This window comes from Oryzias melastigma, linkage group LG13 (assembly GCF_002922805.2).
Source record: "Oryzias melastigma strain HK-1 linkage group LG13, ASM292280v2, whole genome shotgun sequence".
Taxonomy (NCBI): domain Eukaryota; kingdom Metazoa; phylum Chordata; class Actinopteri; order Beloniformes; family Adrianichthyidae; genus Oryzias; species Oryzias melastigma.
In genome coordinates, this window is record NC_050524.1 from 1,824,692 (window position 1) to 1,845,797 (window position 21,106).

Here is a 21,106-nt window from a genome sequence, read left to right on the forward strand (position 1 = left end):
GTGGGAAACGGTCTAAAACTCAGAGTCGATTCAAACTGGGGAATCCCGTCCGTTCAGACCGGGTCCACTTTACTGGTTCTTAATCGAGTCCTGAAGGTTGTGTTTGGCCTGCATTCAGACTGGGGTCAAATGGAGATTTCTGTTTTGGATCAAAGCTTGTAAACAAAACCACATGACTAAAGATCTCTTCCGTCATTGGCCAGGAACTACGAGGCGGGTCCAAACAACAAGAGAAAGTCGGAGGTGCAGCTCTTTAAAATATTGGATAATTAACTTAGTAAAACTTTATGTTTTGATTACCAGTTTTGAATGTCGGGAACAACAATGTTTACTTGTCACTTTGGTACAGCGGAGGCATCCTGCAGGACAGTTAGGCAAGAAGAGTCTTTATGACAGAGAGATTGTTGGGAAAACAAAGATAATCAATGTGGATCAGGTTAAAAGTTGTTTTAATGAGCTGAATCCACCCAACCACATTTCAGTGAGTTGCTGCGTCTGGTTGAGCTACAAGGTAGATCAAGCTTCAAGCTGGGTTTTAGGACAGGGATAGGCACCTCCAGACCTCGAGGGCTGCATGATTTCCAGATATCCAAGCCCTACTCATGACTGATTACCTGGCTCTGGTGTGTCCAGACAGTTAGAACATGCCAGAGTGGCTGATTTGATGTTGAGATTTTCTGTTTATAATTGATAATTCAGTTTTTGCATTTGCTCTTTAGATAGATATAGATTTTATTGTCACTGTCCACATGAACAATGACATTGGAGCAGACACATCCCAGTGCAAAGAAATGTAATAAAATATAACATAAAACATGTCATCGTTTACAAAAAGATATGTACAAATATGAGAAAGGTACCACAAAAGCAGGTCTGGGGGGCATTAATCCAATACTGCCGCCACCCCTGTTATCATTTTCTCGTGTCTTCTTTCTGGCATAGCGGAGTCTGGACTCTGGTGAAGCCTGCCGGGCTCAGAGGGGGAGTGATAAAGAGACAGCCTAACAAGAACCAATGACAGAGAAACAGGTGACACACAGCAAAACTGGAGCTCAGTCTGGACACTCGGCGCCAAAGCAGTCTGTCAGAGCAGGGACCGGCAGGCCCGGCGGGCCGGAGAACTGAGACCGCGGGAAGCTGGAAACAAGTCTGAGCGGCGAGAGAGGAGGATGTGTTTCAAACCGTCAACAGAGACATTTCTGTTTCTGACGACAGGAAGCTTCACGGCCTTCAATCAGCTTCCACTGGAAATGCTGGCAAAGCATTCAAGAAATCCATCTATCACCCAACACAAAACTGACTCTACAAAAGTAATCTTGAATCTTGAATTGAAATATCACCAACTGTCTGCTCCACCTTCTTCTCATTTAGTTCAACAATCTGATAAAAAGTCCACAAAAATTCCCAGCTATCAATTTGCTTTTAAATAAACTTTTTTTTTTCTTTGGACAAAACCTGTGGACAGGAAGTTTTATTTTGAAAGCTCAAATTAACAAACCAGTTTGATCTCATTCAGACCCGATTCTTTGTTGAGGAAGCAGAGTTCAGGCAGACGGGATCTCCAAAATAAAGCACTCATTTCTGGTCTCCCAGCATGAACCATCTGCCGTCAGCAGCAACTTCTGAGGAGCAGCCGGAGCGCCCCACGCAGAGATTGGCTCGCTCTGCCGAAACTTCAAACGCCGCGCCACAAACCTGTGGGACGAACTCAAATCCTCTGGAATCCATTCAGACGAGCCGGTCCGGGAACGTCTGGATCCGGATGGTCCTCCTGGAGGAGGGAGATGTTCCACCGTTTGAAGTTTTCCTTTTAGGCCTTCAGGAAAATAAATAAACAAAAGCGTCTGGGGAGGAAGCTATAGGATGGACGTGGACATATGGTCCGAGTAGGAAAGCCGAGCAGAGCTGGACGCCACATTCTTACCGCTGTTTGAATTTCTTAGTTATTTGGTGAAATCAGTCAGTGATGGCAGAGTTAATCAAGAGTTTAAATGGAAATGTAGGAGAGACAAACACCCCATCAACTCCTCAAAAGACACCAAAACAATCATTTTAACCCCAAAAATAATAAATAGAGTTATGTGGTCAATCTTCCCAACAACTTCAGTGTTTTCGCCCTTAACTTCAGAAAAATCCACATTCCTCTGTGGAAAATGAATTTGTCCTTCCCTCTTAGGTTTTTATCAACACTTTTTCCATCTTTAATAAATGAAAAACACTCATTTATTGCTATAAACTCGACAGAAATGTCCCAACAAAGCATATGATTGTTTATATGATCTTATTTTCTGATTTTAAACCTTCAGGCTGTGGACCAGTACTAGTTACATTTAAAGTTTTATTTTGGAAAACTACTGGATCCTTCCCCACGTCCGACTCATCCCTGACTCGTGTCAAGCTGCTACTGTCTCAAAGTTACTGCACTAAACTGACACTCCAAGCTAGCAAAACAATCAAAAAACAAACATATTTGGAAAATCTATTTAGCAGAAATGAAGAAACAGGAAATAAAAGCTGCACTTATAACAGACAAAACCAGCAGTCTCTACTCCAAATATGAATCTATTGTGACAGTTGTCCCCACAGACCATAATAATAATGCAGAATGGTCATCAGCCGAGTGTCTAATGTTACAAAGATGATGCTAATAAAGTTGATTAAGCAGTGAATTCTCTTTTATGATTAGATTTAGACAATACCAGCTTTAGTGACCTTCTTTTTTTATTTCTGTTTTTTTATTCGTCGCCCTTAAAAGTCAGACGAGGCTGAAGTTGGCGTCTGATTTTATAGCTTCCACTTGTACAGTTATGGGTTAAAGTTTAGATCACATTTGAATGATTCCTACAGGAAATCCAGAGAAAGTTCAGCTGCAGATATTTTACAGAGAATGACAACAAACTGTACAAATCAGAGGCGAACTTCAACCTCGTTCAGGCTGGTTGGTAAGAATATTGTCTGACATTAAATTGAAAGAACTTTCCCGCCTCCTGAATGTTCAGAACTGCTGCAGGTCTTTGGATCCACACCAGAAGACCGAACGTCACTGCAGCTTCACTGCAAAGCAGTCTGAGGCCGAAGTAACTGAACCAAAAGGGCCACCGTAGCCGGTCATTAGCGGACAAACGTGGAGCAGTGATGCAACAGCACCTCATTAAAATGTGGTTGGATGAGTTCAGGCTCATTAAAACACCTTTTAACATGATCCACGTTGCTTCTCACTGTTTTCCAGACCATTTATACACGTCACAAACACCTGTTAGCATAGCTTGTAGCCGTAGCGTCCTCGGAAACCGTCTTGTAGCATGCCTCCACCGTACCAAAGCAGCAGTAAAAAGTACTGAACCTGGTCTCAACATTGATCAGCGAAATGAAAAGCTTGAATAAATGAAATATCTTGGTAAGGTTACCTGCGATATATATTTTTCTGAATCTGTTATGTGTTTTGGCAGTTACTAAGGATTTTTAGGCTGTTTTGGAGTTTAGCTATGATTTCAGCTACATGCTAGCTTTTTTTGGGCTAATTTAGGACTTTTTTAGGCTAATTTGGCGTTTAACTAATATTTCAGCCACATGCTAGGTGTTTTTTGCTTATTTAGGATTTTTTCAGTTTTTTAGACTAATTTGGAGCTTAGCTAATATTTTGACTAAATTAGACATTTTACCAGTTTTTTTTTTCTTTCTTTTTTGGATAATATTTGGCATTTAGCTAATATTTCTGCTACATATTAGCTGTTTTGGCTAATATAGATTTTTTTCCGTTTGTTAGTATAATTTGTGATTTCGTAAATATTTTAGCTGGCTATTAGCTTCAGAGAAGAAATCAGTATTGTGGCCTTCACAAGAAAAAGTGGGGACCTCTGGTTTAAGACCCGGTCCACAACAAATCATTTTTCCAGCATGAACACACCCTAAATAACACATTCACACCTAAAGAACTTTTTATTTGTGGGTTTTCATGTTGGTGTTTTTTTTACTTCTACTTTCATTCTGTCTTTTAAGCAAAAATAAAAGTCATTTGACCGTCATAAAGAATTCAGTAATCACATCTTGTTTTAGTTCATTAGAAAATGAATATAAAACCTTGGAAAGATGTTTTTAACACAACTAACAAACAATTAAAAAATCATTTCCTGCTTTACAAAAACAGGAATATTTTCAGTGTATTTTTCCATAATGAATCTGTTTGTTTTCCTCTTCTCTGGATTTTCTCCCCTTAAACCGCAGCATCACAGCCAAATCTGGGATCCGCATATTGGGGCAGTGAAACATCCCATAATCCATCTGTTCCCCCCCCTCCCCACGCTGTGAGCAACAGAATAGTGAATTAATCATTCCTTTGTCTAAGAGAGTCGTTGGAGGAGCTCGCCGCTCCTGCTGGAGCGTCAGGATTTAGCTTCGCTCGTTAGATTATCATCTGAACTGTGAACCGCTGACGCCGCCGCCGCACATCACGCCTGGCAGGATGTCGACGCCTGCACGGCCTCCGCTCGGGGATTCACAACAGTCTCCACGTGCACAGAAACATTGCAAAGTTAGCGCTGAAGAAGAAGAGCGCTCCTTCCTGCACGGGCTTCTCGTATTTCACTGTGGAGAGCAGTTCTATTCTTAGACGAGACGCCTGCATCCTCCCTACACGCATCCTCCATTATCACCGCCACTGTTTTCAGAGGGCCAAAGTGGGCCACTAATAGCCCAGGAAATGCAAGCGTGCACGTCGAACAGCGACGCATTAGCATACATAAAACATATTTTAAGTGTCAGGCAGAAATAAACACAAAGGTTTAAGAGAGAATGTGAGCAGAGATTTTGACATGCTCTGCAGTGTTTACACGGACAAATATTCAGATGAAATCATTCAGTCGAGAATGTTTTTATCCATTTGTACTTAAAAAAAATACTTTCCGAAGAAGAAGATAAACTTTTGTTGAACTTTATAAGTTCTTTTCTTAAGTTTCATCTTATTTAAGAATACGTTCTCACCACAAACTACTCAAAATAAAGACTTTTGACTAAATTATTTAAAAGTGAACACAAGTATTACATTGAATTATTGCATAATATATTACAAAAATATTCAAAACAACATTTTAATATCTATTATTCCAGACTGAGATGACATTTTTATGAAACAAACTGTTTTTTAGACCTCAGATTACACATTTGACCTTTCACCATCACCTGTTTGCCTCTGGTTGAGGTTTTTGATGATTTTCTCCTCATCCGTCGGTAGTTTGTCTTTCACACATCTGCCCCTCAACTGTTTTTCCATCAGTGTTTGCTCCGATCCCCAGGTTCTCATTTTCTGCTGCCGTTTGTTTTTTTGTGATTTATGAACCTGTTTTCCGTTGTGTCCTCGGGGCCTCAGAGAAATGAGATCATTTAACTTTATTTTAGGCGTTTCGCAGACCCCCCCCCCCTTTTGTTGTCTGTGAAAGCGACAGAAAAACACTTGATAGAAGAAAACCAGGAAAATCTGTTTTCAATGACATCATAAATTATTTGTTTTTCTTTTTAAAACCAGTTCCAGATTTATAACATAATAGTTTGAGATAAATTCAGTTTAAACATATACAGTAAAACTGGATTATAGATCCTCAAAGTCAGGTGAGGCCAGGTCCTCCAGGCTGTGGACCCAGTAGGACCAGCAGCTTGTGGAATCAGAACCGCACTGGCGGATCTGAGTGGACAGACGAGTCGGACCTGCTTGAGCTGCTGCAGAGATGAGAGCTTCTTCTGAACACCGGGGGGGTCACAGCGCTCATGTCCTGGACGGACATGTGACTCCTCTGACCGAGTCTGCAGATTCTGTAGAACCAACATTAGCGATATAATCCCACAACTGGTGGAAACAGGTGAGATTATAAACTGAGAGTTTAAGATGCATCCACCAGTCCATCCGTCTCAAGCCCCGCCCCTATCCTTACATGTGGAACCCAGCCGAGCAAAAATGAATCATTTCTGCTTTTAATGTTGCAGGTTCTGTTCTATATAACATCCGGGTCACTAAACTGCTCTTGGTGAATTTTGTCTTAACGACTTTTTATTAATAAATGTGGCGTCACTTAAGTAATGCTAACGCTAAGCTAGTGCAGCTGCATCCACAGTAAATAAAGCAGCGGTGTCAAACCCCAAAACACACCTGAGGTCACGGGCCGAGCAGGATAAACATTTATTAAACACTCTAAAACTACATTTTTAAAACCTTAAGACTGAACCTTTTTAACATAATTATGAAATAGATATATAACATTACCTGTGATAATGTTAGTGTGAATGCTGGAAGCTGAATTTGACCGCTGAAGATGCTAGTGCTAATAGCTGAAATCACTGAAGCAGATAGCGGAAAATGCTAAAGCTGCTAAAATATTAGCTAAATGCCAGCCTAAAAGAACAAAAAGAAAAACTTAGGTTAGCCAAAACAGCTTGCATGTAACTAAACTTTAAAACAGCCAAAAAACAAACAAAAAAAAGCCTAAATTAGCTAAAATAGCTAGCGTGTTAATATTAGCCTAACTCCAAAACAGGATAAAAAAACTAACAAAAAATCCTAAATTAGTCAAAACAGCTAGCATGAAGCTGAAATATTAGCTAAACTCCAAAATTGTCGAAGAAAATCTTAGTAAATACCAAAATAGTCCAAAAAGCTGCAGAAGGCCATTTTTTTAAAATTACTCTAGCTTTTTAATATAATTATGAATAATAAAAAGGCAGGAACATTATTCCAGTATAAATCAACTTAAACCTTAAATAACTTTCAATATCTTACCGTCCATAAAAATATATTTTGTCCAAATTATACAAGTTAAAGATAAGATAACATCAGGTCAATAACAATAAAATCAAATGATCTGGAGGGCCGGATCTGGCCCCCGGGCCTTGACTTTGACACATGTGAAATAAAGCATTTTAACTTCCTAACATGTTTTTTGGCTGGAATTAACATTCTTTATGTTTACACAGAATCTCTTAGTTTGTTTTTGGATCATCTCAGTTACTTTCATTATTTAAAACAAAACAGTCATTGTACTTTTGAATGAAGTTTCACAGCTTTCGATGTAAAAACATGCTGCACAACGCTTGAATTCACAGTAAAGTGACTCTTTCCTGACTGATTTAACCCCCTTTTATAAATATGTTTAAATATATATATATGTATAAATATATACATATAAATATGTATATATTTATAAATGCAGAAATGTAGCATCAGGTTTCTTGTTTTCATGGAGACACATTTATGAAGGGGTTAAATCTTTATCTTCAATGGAAAATCAACAAAATGTCCAATTTAATGAATACATTTTTAAAAACTGTGAAACTACAAACTCTCAGACAATATAAAGTAGGATATTTGGAAAAAGGTTACATTAAAACAAATTCTGAGGCATTTAAGCCTTTTTTTATGTTTCTTGTTGCTTATTTTTGTTGTTTTGTTTTTGTTGCTTCTACCAACCATTTGATGTATTTCTTTTGTTTTACAAAGAAATATATTTGGTTAAAATAGTTTGGTTTTGTTAAATGGGGCAGAGATAACAAGTGTCTTTCTTTCTGTTCCCTTTCATTTTCACCAAACTCAAGAATATTAAGCCAAATAAAATAAATAAATAAAATGTGAGAAAAAGCAAAATATTTTTTTGCTACATTTGATCAGTTTTTCACCTTGTTTGTAACTTTTATCCCAAAGATTTCCTGAGAAATTCCAACAAACATAAACTTTCCACATCAGTCTTCCTGGATGTGAGGATGTAAAGTTGACAGCGCAGCGAGTAAAGGACCAAACATGGCGGATCCGCCGTCTTCATCTCCGCTAATGAGCTGAGCTGTGTTGACTGTATCAACAATGAGAGTCAAACTCTTCCTCCTTTTGCTTTGCTAATAACCCATTAGGAGCGTTTTTAAATTGAGGTCTTCATAGAGAGAGCCTCGGGCCCGAAAGGGTTGACAACCTGACTTAATGAGCAAATTATGCTCCAACAGCACTTAGTCTAATGTTTCAGACGCCGACGAGGAAACGCAACTTTGTTTTCCCCAACTAAGTAATTGGAGTTTTTTTTTTTTCCCCTTCAGTCAGAGGAGGAGAAACAGCAGAACGTTTCAGACCTGGAGAAACAGCAAAGCCTTTCCGTCTTCCTGTCAGGGTTTGTCATGATTCAGCAGCATCTCTGTGCTCTGGGGTTAGCACGCAGTTGATGCTCCAAGACTTCCTGAATGTCATTTATGCCCACATGTTTGTTTGTGTAGCTAGATCCCCGAAAAGGTCCCGAAAGCGCCGGAGAAACTGTCAGATGATGAAACGTTGAGCGGGGAAAGCAGCTGAGAGATGCACATAATAATAAAGACGTGCTCACAAAGGAGCAGCAGGAGGAAAACGAGAACATCACAATAATGGAAGCTCCCGCCTTCTGACCAAACATGGGACGACGTGACTGTGTCACCTGTTGGTCAACATGCTATTGTAGTCTCAACCATTGACTGTATCTGAGAACTGGAGTGTAGAAAATGGGTCACTTCCAACAAAGTCATTCAATCCACATTTTTTCACAACGGAGACGCCGCCATGTTGCAGCCAGGCATCATTAGTGAGCAGTGATTGGTCCAAGTTGGTCTGAGTTTCTATGACAACCACTCCCTCCAATCAGGAGTTAGTTTTTGGCAGGCCCCGCCCCTACCATTAAAAGCAGGCTACATTAAATCTGACAAACGTTTTGCAGGCTCCACCTACTTTTACAAAGACATATTATTGGTCAGTTTATAACTTGAACTATAGCAACAATTTTATGGAAAAAATTGAGATTATCAAGATGTTAAAAAAATGATCAGGTCAAGAATGGTTAATCTGACCAATGGAATGACTAAGTAACAGCTGTTTTTTTTCTACATAGAAGTCTGTGGAATTTTTGCTTCTTGGAGCAACTTCCCGTTGGAATGAAAGTCAATGGTCTCAACTTCTAACCAACTTTTGAGGTGATTAAAAGGAGGTCCTTCTAAACCAGAGAAAGTCCGATCAGTACAAGTTAATCAATATCGATGTAAATTCAAATGCGATTGGCTAACCCTTCACAAAACCTGGAAACAGACTCCAAACTTTCTACTCCAATTAACAGTTTTTGGACAGATGTAAACAGCCCCCAGCAAACATCAAACACACTCAGGTTTAAAAACCTCAAGAACAAAAAAATGATCAGAAAGTTCAGACCAAAAATCTGCCATTTCTCAGAAGATCAAACGGCGAACTCCAACTGTGAGGCCGCTCTTAGTTCTTATACCGCGGTGCTTATTACGCCAATCGACCGGTCAGTTGTAAAGAATGTGATATATCACAGGCCATCAAAAATAAATAAACAAACATACATATATCTATTTTTAAAATTGTCTTCAAGAAATATCATCCACTAATACATTTGTCCTGCACTATATATACCACCATAGGGAACAGGGTTCGAACTCCACTGTTGCTGTGTTTACATTAAAGTGCGGTCATCTGGACCCCACAGACAGTGCGCTGAACTTTTTTTATCATTGATTTTTGAGTTTCACTAATGTCTATGGCAGACATAAAGTCCTGTCCACATTTGTCCACATTTGTGATGGAAGGAATCACACATCAATATGTGGGTGGAGTCATCTGGACCCCAAAGAGAGCGGAAGGGTTAAAAAATACTATAAAGATCTTTTTTAAAACTAGATTTTATTGTGTTAACTATGTATTGTTAACAATGAACTCTAATAATGTGTTGATTAATTTAGCAAAAATAATAAAGACAAAAATAATAAAGATGCAACAAAATGTCAAATCTGGAGGCAGGATTTTAATCCACGACCTTCCGATGAAGAAAAAAATGTGTAGGACAAACAGCCATCGCCTCAAGAGCAGCTGTAATGTGGAATGTTTGCTGCTTAATAAAGACAGCCACCCACAAAATGCAGCAGAGCTCATTGGGATTATCACCAAAGGTTTTTACATCGATGGATTATTCACAATTTTTAAGAAGGGAATCAGCTGTTTCTGTTGCAGCAGCGTTCTTCTGGTTCTTTAATGACTACAAAGAGTTTTACTATTTATTGTCTGTGACACAGAGAGCCTACTGGGTATTTTGATATTTTTATTTGTTTAGTATTCATTTATTATAAAATATATGTCTGATCCACTTTAAAATCTACCTTTCATGATAAGTCTGTATGTATTTAAGCACTTAAAAATGAAACTTCACATTCCTATATCTGTCTATCTATATGATATATATATGATATATATACACACACAGTATACATGTATATGTTTATGTAAATATATACAGTTTATATACATATATATAAACAATGTATATATAAATACATACTGTTTATGTTTACATACATACTATATATATATACTGTATATATAGTATACATATATATATATATATATATATTTATACACATACTACATTTATACATCTTGTTGGACTGAAGGACTTTTAGAAAACTTCGATTTGTTCCTCCAGTTTTGATATGCAGAACCCTTTTCAGATGCCTGATGTGATATTTTATCAGAAGAGCAGCTATTCCTCCAACTTTCTTTAAAAGATACGACTGTATTTGTCTCTCTAAAAATCTAGAACAGTTACTGGATTTTATTGCTTAGTTGTTATTTGTCTTTTGTTCCCTTGACATGATGGTAATATTTTTCTTGTCTGTTGTTCATGTTCCTCCAAAACAACAACAAACGAGTAAACACCAAAGCTGGGTGCAGATATTTTAGTCTGCAACTGGAGCCGGCCCAAGAGCGAGTTCAGCTTCCCGTCCTGCAGCAGAGGACCGAGAGGCCCATGGCAGCCTGACAAACACGCAGCAGAAGATGCCATCAAAGCCCTCGCCTCCTCCGACCACAAACCGCACAGCTGCTCGCTATTCACCCCAGACAAACGGCTCGATTAAGGGGGTGGGACAGAGCAGCATGTGGGTCTGACGGTGCCGACCTCCCTCCTCTCATTACTCCGCCATCCCTCTGTAGCAGCCATGACTCGTGTTCCACCAGCTGGAATCTGTCCGAGCTGGTGTCACGCTACACACCTGTCAGTCTCTGCGCCGCTCTCAACGCTTGGCGGTGAAAGAGCCAGGTGATCATGTGACTCTCGGGTTTTCTAAATATGGAGCTCGTCTCTGAAAATAGCCGCAAAGGCTGGAAGAGCGAAGCAGGGAGTTGTTGGAGCTCCACCAGAGAGGTTGTAAAAGAGATGAAGGCTTCACGTTACAGAAATCCACGTCGAGCAGGAGACCAAACATCAAACCAAACAAAGTTCACAAAGAAAACCTCCAGCTAAAGTTCTCATTGATAAAAAACCTGATCATGAACAGTGCAGTCTGGGGATTGTGGGTAAGAGCGATTGATTTGATCAGCTCGGATGTTCTGCTGCAGGAGTTCCATCCTACTCACCGTTCTGTCATCTGGTGGTCCGATCAGTCCCTCCGGATACCTGAAACCAGAACAAAGAGCAGGACAGGTCAGCCATCCTGTAAATATTTCATGAAAAAGGGCTTTTTGACAACTTGTCACAGTTATAGCAGAATCTGGATATTCTCAAGGAATGAAGTCATTTTTCATCCATGACAATTCTGGAAGCAGCAGACAAACTAAAAACATCATTTTTCTCCTAAACTGTAGCTGCAAGTCCATGAAAAACTACATTTAAAAATTCATTGAAGTAAATGTTGAAATGTTTTGTAAAAAAAATGTATATAATATATATATATATATATAGAGAGAGAGAGAGAGAGATTTGAAAAATATATGTATTTGGAATTTCATCAATTTTCCCTTTCAATTCAAGAATTTTTGTTTTGGGAGTTGACCCTAATTTTATGTGGGGGTGGGGCTTGGAGCCCATTGGCTACTGAGACATGCATGACAATGAAGGACAGTTGTTGTGGTGTCTACTGTTGTTGGTCCCATCTGTCATCCCTCCATAATCTGGGTTTTCTTTTGCTTTAAAGATTCTGATTCATTTTCTGAGTATTCCCAGATGTCTTTTATCCAAAATTTATAAACCTGAGTCATTTTCTGGCACATAGTTTATCCAGGAGTTCAGTAGAAATTCACCTTTAGGACTGTTGGTATAGAGTAAGTCTGCCCCCAATTCCTGTCATCCATCTGTCTTCGCTCTCTCTCCCTTTAGCTTACAGCCCCTCACACCCCCTTGGTAACATTTAATAAGAATGGGGAACAATATCGTCTCTATCCAGCCATCCAGTTCAGATCCAGATTCCAGCTCAGACGAGGAAAACAAAGACGTTCATGGATCTATTTGTTTGCACGTGGATGCATCAGAAAGGGGGCGGAGCAGAGGGGATGTGGCCCCGCCCAGTGTATTTACTATGTCACAAATACGATTTTTTCTTTTTCTGCTTCTGATTTAGAATGATCTAAATAAAGAAATACTGAGAAATGTAATTTTAAGCTTCATTTTCTTTATATACATGTCCTTTATCATCAGAAAAATCCCACAATAAGGGTGGGTGGACCCCATAAAGAACTGCCAATGTGTCTTCACTTTAAAAGAGCATCATAGAGAAAAAAAAACATTTAGAATTATAAGAAATAGTAAAAAAAAAACAAAAGGTGAACTTGGCCTCTTTTTACATTACCGTTCTTTTTTTTTACCCATGTATCACCATTTGATTAGATATTAATGTTGCTATTAAGAAAAAAAAAGGACAAATAATCTATTTGAGCTCAGATTTTTCTAATCTTTAATTATTTTATATAATGAAAAAAACACAACCATACTAACAATTTTAGTCATTTTCTTCTGAAACAGAAAGTTTAGTCACGGAGGACAGAAACGAGTGAAACTGGCAGCAGAACAAACACCAGGTACTGAAATCGTCTCACTGAATTCAAATGTACCGTTTTATCTGAATAAAATGTGAAAACAGCTGCTAAAATCCCATGATTTTATGCTGCTTCTTTTATTCAGGTGAGATTTTTCTTCACATTTTCTTAAACTCAAAAGCCGACACATTCTGACAACGGCGTCCAAATAAAAACTGTTTTCCTGCTTTTCCTCTCCTTCTCCGTGTTACACAAACAAAAACAAGTAAACAAATTCAACGTGTCAGCTTTCAAAGGCGTCATCGTGCAGCATTTCCTCCCTTTTGAAAGCAGCAGTAAGATGAGAGGTTTTCAGGTTCCAACTCGACCCGCTGAGTCATCCCGAGAGCGATGCTCGTCTCCGCTGGAGACAGATGCTGCCAGAACGCCGCCTTTTCACAGCGAGGAAGCAGGAAAATGGAGAGGATGACGCTGCTGATGTGAGGATGTCAGCGGGGAAAAGGACGGAGCGCCGCTCCCGCCGGATCACCGCCGGATCACCGACGCACAGAAACTGTGCAGAAGCCAAAGCGGGACTTTAAAGCGGATCTGCTTCCCCCACATTTCCAGCCCTGAACTTAACGGAGAAGATCTCATCAGACGGCTCAGATTATCAAAAGCCCTCTCAGGCCTCTGAATGAAATTGGACTACTGGAGTTAAAAAGCCAGCCAGCGACTTTGATCTGAAGATAGCATCACTGACATCACGGAGTGTGCACGCCGACTGATGGCGTCACCAGAACAGAGAGAGGCATGCTGGGATTTGGATCTGGATTGCAGAGGGCAGGTGTGAGGCAGTTTCCTCCACTTTCAGCATCAAACGCTCAAGCTGCAGCCACTCGACCCCGCAGGAAGTCAGCCTTATTTGAAGTGGCGGCCTCCCCCAGCGTCCCGCTGACCCGTGAGAAGTGCTCCCATGTTTCTCCATCAGCCTCATCAATAATGAAGTCAAAGCCAAGAAGTACTTCATTCGTCAATGACAGCGCTCAAAGCGGAGGGAGGGATTTAGAGACGGAGAGGCGGGGCTTTGACTCAGCATCTCCTTAGTGAAGAATGTTGACCAGAACCAGAACCAGGTCAGAACCTAAGAATACTCAGACATGCTCATAGTTTACTAAATTAGCATAAAATCTACAGAAAGACATATAAAACGTCAGTTTCCTCTCTAAACTTTGGGAGAAATCTAAAAAAAAAAAAAAATCCATGCAGCTTCACCAACGACTCCGACACTAAACATCTGATATCTGTTCAGTAGGTGAACACAAATAAAGTTCAGGGCTGTGACAGACAAGAGGAAACTTTAATCCATTTATACAGGGGAATACTAGATCCTGATTGGCTTAAAAAAAAAAAAAAAAAAGCATTGACCTATGAGGTCATGGTAATTCCAACTGTTTTGCTCAGCACTCAGCATCCATCTGGATGAGCTTTTTATGATTTTGCTCTCCAGAAATCTCAAATGAGCACGGCGGCTCCTCCTGATAAAGTTCAATCACTCGTTTCTCTGCAGGTGTCCTGACTCCTCCCCCAACTCGGACTGTCAGTGACTGCAGAACTTGACGCTGACAGCAAGTCTTTGAAGTCTTCGTACTGTGTGGACACATGACCACACCAATAGGAATCTGGGTTTGGACTCCAGAACTCGTTAGTTTCATTAGTCTGTCGACTGATGATCAAACCATCACAGAGCAGACGTCCAGGTGACCAACATGGAGTCGGAACACGTTTCATCTGTTACAGTACACAATTGGGTGCTGGAGGCGATAGAAACTAGAAACACTTGATTTTCATTTGATTTTTTATGTATTGAATACATTTCAGCTTCAGTAAAAACATGATAATAATAAAAAAACAAAAGCTTCTCAACTTCTTGTCGCAGGTTTGTCTTTACATGCGAGTTCTTCCAAACATCCATGTGACGCAGCGTTTGTCAGTGCAGTCACATGTCCGTAACATCGTCATATTTGGTGTCATGTGGTGTCCTTGAGTTCCCTCCAAGGTCGTACGGCTCAAGGAACGTCATAAAAGTAGAACGTCCCATCGTTGTTTTGTAACTGTATCATGAAGTATTTGGATAATGGAAGTTAGACACACTTATGATATACAGGTGAGACGTACAGGCCCTTACGCCACACTGTAATCATTATTAAGGTGTGAGAACTGGCTCCTTACTGACCACGCCAACACTATTTTAATGTCCTGGCTCTTCCTATTAAATCAGGGAACGAGGAACCAGAACGAGGGCCGCTTGGTACCGGACCACAGACAAGGAAAAAATGATAACCAGAGGTCCGCAAACTTTGTGACGCGGACTGGACCACTATCGGTACCCTAACCTTAACCAGTGTTACGTCCCCAACAGGCAAACCGGCCCAGAGTGTAGGGGGTCAATACCAAAAGAGGACCATAACATAAAACTGGACACCAAGTAAGAATAAAAAATACGCAGTTTATTAAATAAACAAAAACCTGTGTCCTGCAAGAAAGAACAAAACGGAATAATTAGTGTGCTGGTCCAAACAAAAAGACAAACCAAAGGGGATTGGAACCTTGGCCAAGCATAAATAAGTCAGGGAGACTGACCCAGCCATGTTGATGGTCGCAAGTCCCTGCAAAGGGCTCCCTAACCAAAACTACCTAAAGAAAACAAATAAACAAAGCCCGCAAATCAAGACTACCAAGGTCCAACCCCAAAGTAAAAGAACAAAACCCAACAGATTGCTGAGGACACAAAGGATAAAAGAGAACAGAACAAACTAGAACCACCTAAAACCCAACCAGCTCCTCAGTCTGCTGCTCTGCTCCCTGCTGCCTCGGTGAGACCTTCTCAGTCTAAAATAGCCAGCAGGTGTCAATTAAAACACATTGGCCACACCTGCCAGGTGAGCTACTATATAAAATATGTTAAAAGTCAGTCATACCGTGACATTCTGTAACAAATATCTTAACACAGGTATGTAAAATGTATGCATTTTAGAAACGAATGCTTGTGTAAAATAGCCAAAATAAAAATGGAAACATGAAACGATGTGGTCACCAAGGTGAAAACTGGAGAGAAATTTACTATCAAAACGCCAGAAAGATGGACAGAAAAGGTCAAAGGCATCTGGTTCCCAATTTAGGAAAAAAAGAAGAGGAGAAACAAAATAAAGAAAAGGGAAAGTTGTCATCGCAACGGACGGGAGAGGACAGACTATTTGTAATAACCAATTTATGAAATTTGTTAGTATTATATTTCCTGACTTATTTCAAGATCACAGAGAAATATATTACTTTTCAAGATAGCCTAAATATATCACCTTCAAGATAAAAGAATATTATATAAATATATATGTGTGTATGTACATGGTACGGCCCTTCTAACATATTTTTGAACCCTTTGTGGCCCACAAGTGGAGCTAGACTCTAAATTTGTAATTTTCTCCTGTCTAACAGTCAGGCCTCAATGTTCCCTGAGGGTCACCTGGGTGCCCCGTTCACGTTTGCCCATTTTCCGTCCGTATCCAGCAGTAAGAACATTTAGGACCAACATATGATGCATATCGTCTTTTCACAGAATCATGGATTTAATGTCAGATTTAAACCTTTCCAACTGCATGAATTCCGTTGGTTTGGAAGGTCTGAAAGTGAAATGCTGTCAGAGGTTAGACTTTAGTGGATGGAGGAAGTCCGGATGAAAAGGAAACTGAACTGGACGGATGTAAACATGAGGAATCAGTCTCATCACAGGTGTGTCGTAATTCACTCTAATTAATTGACATCAGGCGAAGCAACAAAGGCAGGGAGGCGGTCTTTGCGGCCCGCCTCGCGTTTGTGAGCCTCAAAATCCTGTGAACAAAAGTCGGCTCAGTGCTTCTGAGCGAGGGATGAGTGGTGCGGCTCCATGAATGATTCAGCGGAGGGGAATTGTGCCGTGACCAGCCGCCTCTCCGTGCCTAAAGCCTCTCCCAAACAATCAGGGATCGCTTTGGGAGTGTGCGAGGAAGCCGCCGCCTTTGTGTTGCCGCGCGGCGGCGGGGGCCACGTGTGCGTGCGGAGCCGATCGGGGGAGGTGGCCCCGGGCCGCGGCCGGATCAGATTGAGTTGGCGGAGCGGCGCGGAGAGCAGCGATCAGAAAGAGATGCTCAGCCTTAATCTGATTGTGGCTCCAAACTACACACCCAACTGGCTGTGAAAACAGGAAACAGACACACAACACGCTCACTGTCCCAGCACCTGTGAGGCAACTGATGCAAACCGACGGATCAAATCATCCAAGATGAGCTGAAGCTCCACTCCTCCTGATGACTAACTTCTGCAGCATTTTGTGGAAAACTCGTGTTTGTTCTCATGGAGTCAAAGCAGATTAGAGGAGAAAAAAACGGGATAAAAATCAGGAAACATTTAAAAGGGGTCACTGACTTTGCCAGCCTAAATCTCGGTGGACGCGTGTTTTGTGGCTTTGGGGCTTTGACTGTGTGCGCTCTGTCACCGCCAGTCTTCAGTTTCACTCTGTGAAGGGAGAGAAATCTCCCGCCTGAGGAGCCGCGGCTGCACGAGGGCTTGTGCACGTCAGGTCGCATCTGCAGCTCGCCGGAAGGCCACCCAGGGCCGAAAGTCAACCGCTGGCCCCTTGATCGGTAAACACTCATGACCCGGAAAAAGTTTCCCCGGATGATCAGCCGTGTCAAAAATATTGAAAGTTATTTAAGGTTTAAGTTGATTTATTCTGGAATAATATTAGTGCCGTTTTATTATCCATAATTATCTTTAAAAGTTACTGTTTTAAACTTTTAAAAATTGTCATTCTGCAGCTTTTTGGACTATTTTGGCATTTACTAACGTTTTTTAGGCTGTTTTGGAGTTTAGCAAATATTTTAGCTTCACGCTAGCTGTTTTGGCTAATTTAGGCTTTTTTTTTGTTTTTTAGGCTGTTTTGAGGTTTTGCTATTTTTCCAGGTACATTCTAGCTGTTTTGGCTAACCTTGATTTTTTTTTTTAGTCTTTAGGGTAATTTAGCATTTAGCTAATATTTTAGCTGACTATCAGCTTCAGTTTTTTCAGCTATCAATTTCAGCGTCTTCAGCGGCCAAATTCAGTTTACAGCATTCACACCAGCATTATTGCAGGTAATGCCATATATCTAGTTCATAATTATCCTTTTCAGGCCACAACCTAAAGTATATTTTAGATTTTGGCCCCTTGTCCGATTGAGTTTGACTCCCCTGAACTAAGAGCGTCAAGGTGCTCTGAACTCTGATTGGACAGAAGCTTCACTAGAGTTTTTCCTCACAACCGGATTGGTCCACTGAAGGTTTTTCCCACAAAGCCTTGCTTCTGTTTCTTAAATATCTAATTTTCCAAAATTAGCTTTAAAAAGTTTGTACCAAAATTAGATTTAATATAAAAGGATGAAAGAAAACCATCAAACGTTTACAGGATGAGAAAAAGATGCTGGTGCCACCTGAGACAGACACGCCTTTAATGGAACATCAATCAAGCAAATCTCCTCTTTAGACACGACTGAGATCAATAAGGATCAGCAGTACGCCGATTTTGCTGTGCTCACAACATGAAAAAAGCCTGAAATTAAGATTTTAGAGCAGACAAACACGCTCAAGAATGCCATCATTATATTTCTGATGTTTTTTAAGAGTCGTATTAAACCTGCTCTGGTTCTGGAGAACTTTTTAGGGACAAATTCAGATTGTGAGTTTGCTTCTGGAATCTTTTTTTTCCAAGTCAAATTGTTCTCTTGAGGCTCCTGAACGGAAAGTAAAGAGAGTTACAGTAATCTATGCGGGAGGTGATCATGGTGTGGATGGCCGTTTCTAAATCACTCAGGGAAGGTTTAGGTGCAGATGATAAAGACTCATGTTGACAACATTGTCGTCTGTTTGTCAAATTTAAAGCAGCTGTCAAAGATCACTCCCAGGTTTCTAACAGCGGCGGAGTCAGCTGCAGAGGTGTTACCAAAAACAAAGCTCTCCGTCTTTGACTCAAGTATAGAAAATTCTGGATCAGCCACTGCTCTACATCCTGGATGCTTTCTGTTAAAACATTTTGTGAAGGATTCTTTCCTGAACTGAGGGGCAGATATATCTGCAGATCATCGGCTTAGCAGTGGAGTGACACGTCGTGCTGTGCAATGATGGAACCAAGAGGCAGCAGATATAAAGAGAAAAGGGCAGGACCAAGGATAGAGCCTTGAGGTACCCCACAGGAGGGAGGAGCCACAGGAGGGAGGAGGCCTCACCAATTCTAACAGAAACATTTCTCCCTGTTAAGTGCAGCGCCATGAATGCCGATGTGGAGTTCTAGACGAGACAGGAGGACTGCATGGTCCACCGTGAGGATGTTGCTTCTTCAAAGTCGGATCGACACTTTTGCTTTAGACAAATTTGCTGTTTTTCCCTTGAAAACTGGATGTAACTGAATAAGCTCACAGAAGTTGGTGCTTTCCTTGTCCATAGGTCAACACTGAGGCACCGCTGTGCCGTTTCCAAAGCAGCGGAGTGGATGTGGCGCTCTCGTGTCTGTCGGTGTGTACACAGCATGTCCCGTTCATCTGGAAATGGGATTACGCTGCACCACAGCCCTGTCAGTCACGCTGCAGGAGCGGGAAACGGAATGACTTTGCTGCCGGCTTCCTTAACAAAGCAGAAGTAAACTTGGGTTGAGTTCTCCTCTGACAGAAGCAGAAATGAAGCAATCAGATCCGTTCTGCTGGAGGTCATGTTTCTGCGCTTGTTATTCGCTCTTCTGTGACTTTCTGGGCGAGACCTGAACGTGACAGGCGAGCCAGATTCAGGGAGCCTTAAGCCCGGCGAGGCACCACTTCCTTCCATTTGTGTCCCGACTTGACGGCTAGAAGAAATCGGAGCCCGAGGGCATCTCTGCAGAAGGAGGCCGGATAAATCCTTCTTCTCATTGGAGGATCCTGCAGACACGCCCCCTCAAACCTCACCTGGATCTGCAGCTGTCACACTTTTCTCCCAAGAACGAGAATGTATTTCCAGTTTCCTCTCATCCTTTATGGAATGCATCTGCTTCGGCAGAGAACTTTGTTCTGTAATAATGAAACCGGTCGGGTCCGGTTTGAGGGCGGTGCCGCCGCCCACCACGAGCTGACAGGATTACACGCCACTCTGTGATCCGACGCCGCATCAAACTGCGCTGCGAAACAAACGCAGGACATCAAACGTGTGTTCTGGAAACGCCGCCAGGACGCCACTTTGATGTGAGGAAGCTTGTTTGGAGGACAACAAAAAGAGTGTAAACAGATGAGGAGGGAGGGATGGAGAGAGGAAGGGGAGGGAGGGATGGAGAGAGGAAGAGGAGGGAGGGATGAAGAAAAAGAGGAGGGAGGGATGGAGGGGATGAAGAGAGAAAGAGGATGGAGGGATGGAGAGATGAAGAGGGAGGGAGGGACAGAGAAATGAAGAGGAGGGAGGGATGGAGAGATGAAGAGGAGGGAGGGATGGAGAGAGGAAGAGGAGGGATGGATGGAGAGATGAAGAGGAGGGAGGGACAGAGAAAAATAGGAGGGAGGGATGGAGAGAGGAAGAGGAGGGAAAGATGGAGAGAAGAAGAGGATGGAGGGACGGAGAGATGAAGAGGAGGGAGGGATGGAGGGGATGAAGAGAGAAAGAGGAGGGAGCACAAGAAAAGAGGAAGAGGAAAGAAGACAGACGGGCTAAGAATCAATTAAAAAATTAACTAACTAATTGCAAACCTACGGAGCCCCTAAAGTGACATCAAATGTATAAAAATGTATATATATATATATATATATATATATATAGTGAAGTAAAATATTTTTTTCTGCTTAGTATTTGTTCTTAAGCAGTTTTTTAACTTAGATTTTTTAGAAAATAAAAATTCTCGTTAGTAATCGGTGTGCATCAAATAGTAACAGATTTTTTTATTTTCTAAAAAATGAAGTAAAATAAATATTTTTTTCTTAAATTTAAAACATAACATTTTTTTCTGCTAAATAACTGTTACTAAGCAGGAAAAACGTTACTTTAATTTTTAGAAAAAAATCTGGTCAGTAACTGTTGTACATCAGAGTAACTGATGCTTTTTTTTATTGAAGTAAAACAAAATGAAAATACTTAGTAACTGTTACTAAGCAGAAAAAAAATACTTTTTAGAGAAAAGAAAGAATTCTGGTTAGTAATTGCCGCGCATCAGATAATAACTACATTTCTTGTTTTTCCTAGAAATTGGATAAAAAAATTCTCCTGGTTACTATTTGTCTCAAATAACTTAGTA

General features: G+C 40.9%; 1 protein-coding gene across 5 annotated transcripts in view; it reads right to left on the reverse strand.

Annotated features, from left to right (window-relative positions):
- si:cabz01090165.1 (uncharacterized protein LOC100333421 homolog) overlaps nt 1-21,106 on the reverse strand; it is a 305,072-nt gene that overhangs the window by 220,228 nt on the left and 63,738 nt on the right. For all 5 annotated transcript variants that reach the window (XM_036215075.1, XM_024276868.2, XM_024276867.2 and 2 more), the window contains one exon: nt 11,417-11,456. The gene's annotated coding sequence lies outside the window, so the exon portion shown is untranslated. The remainder of the gene's footprint in view (nt 1-11,416; nt 11,457-21,106) is intronic.